The sequence below is a fragment of the Carlito syrichta genome, unplaced genomic scaffold (genome assembly GCF_000164805.1).
Source record: "Carlito syrichta isolate Samal-C Ts95f unplaced genomic scaffold, Tarsius_syrichta-2.0.1 Scaffold308658, whole genome shotgun sequence".
Lineage (NCBI taxonomy): Eukaryota > Metazoa > Chordata > Mammalia > Primates > Tarsiidae > Carlito > Carlito syrichta.
The window spans coordinates 56,900-60,547 of record NW_007252754.1 but is presented as its reverse complement, the minus strand read 5'-3'; positions in this window follow the sequence as shown (position 1 = coordinate 60,547).

The following is a 3,648-nucleotide window of genomic DNA, read 5'->3' as shown; positions in this document are numbered from 1 at the left end:
GCAGCGATAAGGAAGAATAAAATTATGAACTTTGCAGCAACTTGGATGAATTTAGAGTCTACAATACTCAGTGATTTATCATGGAAACAAATAACTGAGTACCATATGTTCTTACTCATAAGCAGACCCTGAACCTTTACCATAATACTGTAAGAAAGGAATTGGCAGTAGTTGGAAACTGTCTGGAGAGGGAGAGGGGGCACATAACATTAATAAGGGTAACTGATTTGAAACCAGGCAAAGTGGGGACCAAAGGTAAGCCCAAACTGTACCTGTACAATGACCACTTGTATACCTAATCCTGAATTATACCCCACACCTTTAAAATAAAAGAAGGAAAGAAAGAGAGAAAGAGAGAGAGAAAGGAAGGAAGGAAGGAAGGAAGGAAGGAAGGAAGGAAGGAAGGAAGGAAGGAAGGAAGGAAGAAAGAAAGAAAGAAAGAAAGAAAGAAAGAAAGAAAGAAAGAAAGAAAGAAAGAAAGAAAGAAAGAAAGAAAGACTTGCCGCGCAATATGGGGCTAATTTTGCTCAGGACCCAACGCCCTTCTTTTCTTTAAGGCCTATAACTAGACTCAAATCCCACAAGCTCCTAAAGGTGAGGAACAAAGTGTGACTTATGCAATTGTGTGCTATACCACAATGCAGTTACTAAGTTTTGTAATGTATGCATAAAATATATACAGTGATCTGGGGGGAAATGAATACAAACTGTGTGGAATAATGATGAAAGGAACATAAAGGTAACTCTGGCCAGCTCTGATGGTGCTAAACGTGTCAATGGCAGATGCAGTTGCTATTTAGAGCCTTTGTCAGGCCTCTATTGGCAAATTGCAACATCAGCTGTTAGAATTTGAAAACACAACCCTACCATTCTCCAAAGATAGTCACCTTCTGAAGAGGAGCATTTCGTCTGTTACTGAGACTTCATAGAGACTGAACCCTTGACTTTGGGTCATTGAGTTACCATGAAGCTTTAAGCGGATATTGCCTGACTCGCCAAACCATAAGGCTGGATGTACAGAAACACTCCATTACCAAATGTAAGTGGTATATACAAGATTATGCTCAAGTAGGTACTCAAGGTACAAGTCAGTTGTATAAAGAAGTGGCCCAAATGACCAGGGTGCCTGCTTCCATGACACAGTCTTCTCTCTCCCTACCTACACCTATGACCACTTGGAGTTCCCTATAAACTAGAAGGAAGAGAGAATTCAAACTTGCTTTAGAGATGGTTCCACATAATATTCAGAAATCATTTATGAGTGGACATTGGCCACTCCAGCCCCTTTCTAGGACATCCATGAAGGACAGTGGTGGAGTGAAATCCTTGCAGTGGGCAGAACTTTGAGCACTGCACTTTGTTGTTCATTTTACTTGAAAGGAAAAATAGATATGTGATTACATCCTAATTCATAGTCAGATATGTGATTACATCCTAATTCATAGTCAGATATGTGATTACATCCTAATACATCCAGTGGTTTGGCTAAATGGTCAGGGACTTTAAAGAACCATAAAAGAATAATTGATTACAAGAAGTTTGAGGGAGAAAGAGGCATATGGATTGACCTTTTGTGATCTCAGAAAATATCTGGAGAGTAAAGTGGATAGAATGACAGATTCTGTGTATAGCAACCAGCATCTTTCCCCAGCTACCACTTCCCTTGCCCAATGGGCTTATGAATAAAGTGGCCATAGTGGCAGGGATGTAGGTTATTCTTGGACTCAGCAACATGGATTATTACTTCCCTTTGCCAACCTGTCTAACAACCATCACTGATTGTCCAATGACCCAGACATAGAGACCAGCATTGAGTCCTCAATATGGCATTCTTCCTAAGGGTAGTGAGCCAGCAACTTGAAAGTAGGTTGATTACACTGGGTCACTTTTATCATGAAAGGGGTAATATTTTACTCTTACAAGAATTGAAACTTAGCCTGGAGATAGATTTGCCTTCCCTGCATGTAATAACTCTGCCAAAACTATCATCCATGGACTTACAAAATAATGTGTCTACCATTAGAGTTTCCATGCAATGTTACTCTGGTCAAGTAACTCACCTCACAGCAAATGAAGTGCATCAATAGACCCATGCTCATAATTCCACCTGGCTTACCATGTTCTCCAGAGTCCTGAAGCAGTATGCTTAATGCACAAGTGAAATGGGCTTTTGCAGATACAAGTGGCTCTACCTTGAAGGACGGCAAGATTCTCTCGAAGGCTACATATGCTCTGAATTAGCATCCAATTTATAGTGCAGTTTCTCTTGTAACCAGGACTCACAGGTTCAGGAATCACTATTGCCCCTAGTGATTCACTTACAAAGTTTTTGCCTCCTGTTTCCACAACGTTAGGCTCTACTGCCCTAGCAGTGTTAATTCCAAAAGGAGGAATATTTTCACTATTCGATACAAAACAGTGTTCATTGAACCAAAATGCAGGATGGCCTTCCACTTTGAGCTTCTCATACATCTATAACAACAGGCAGCAGAGCTTAAGATGGCAACCAGACAAGTCAGACTGTGAGAGTCTCCACAAAAGCAAGTGTCCATTAAGACTCTCTGCATGAGTAGGCTTGTGCTGGTGGGAGAATGAAAGTTCGTCTGAAGGGAGACTCTGGTTCATGCACCCGGAGGCCCCCTCTGAGCATGACTGCAAACCCCCACCACCCTGAGATTGGAGTATGGGCACACAAGATCGTCTGCTGTTCACAGGACTCTCCTGAGAAAAGCCTGCCAAATCCAACTAATTCTCATCACCTGGCACCTGGTCCACACCATCACCAGTTATAGCAGATCAGCAGAAGCCCCGGATATGATCAGTGGAGAGAGAGGATCAGTGAGAGCTGGAGAGGAACTCCATGCCCAATGAAGAAACACCAGCCTCAGCCATTTTCTCTGTCCCAAGACCAGACAGATAATTGCATTGCCCCGCCCAGCTCTGCCAAGCTCTGCCCAGTTCCACCCAGTTCTGCCCAGCTCTGCCCAGCTCCACCTAACCTTCAACTTGAGACCTAAAGTAATCTCATCAAACTGGGAGAGACAGAAGCCCCTCCCACATGCTGGATCAGACATAGGTCAGATCTGAGTGGCAGACTTGAGGGGCAACAAGCCAGGTAAGTCCAGATCTAGGTCTGGGGCATCTGTGAGCACATCAGCCTGCACTGAAAGCAACCCTATCAGCCTGTGCCGAGAGCTAGAGATCAGAGCTGAAAGGATGTTGGACTTACAGGAATGACCTCAGAGCGAGCTTGGTTCCTTGTTTTTTGGTTTTTTGGTTTTTTTTTTTGTCTGTTTGCTTTGCTTGTTTTTGTATGTTTGTTGTTTTATTTTTTTCTCTCTTTCTTTCTGTTTTTGATAACGTTTTCATACTTACTTTGTTTCTGCTATTTTACTAATTTTATTCTTTAGATTGCCTGTTTGTGTATGGAAAGAGTACATCAATGGGGGGATTTGTTGGATTGTGTGTTTGTATGATTATCTGTATGTTTTAGGTTTTTTACTCTTTTCTGTCTTTGTGTCTCTTTTCATTACTTAGTTGGTACATCTGTTTGTTTTTCCTTTCACTCTTCTCTCTCTCCAACATCCTCTGGCTACTCTCCTTCCCTTTTCCATGCCTTTCCTTTTTTTTTTTTTTTTTTTTTTTTTG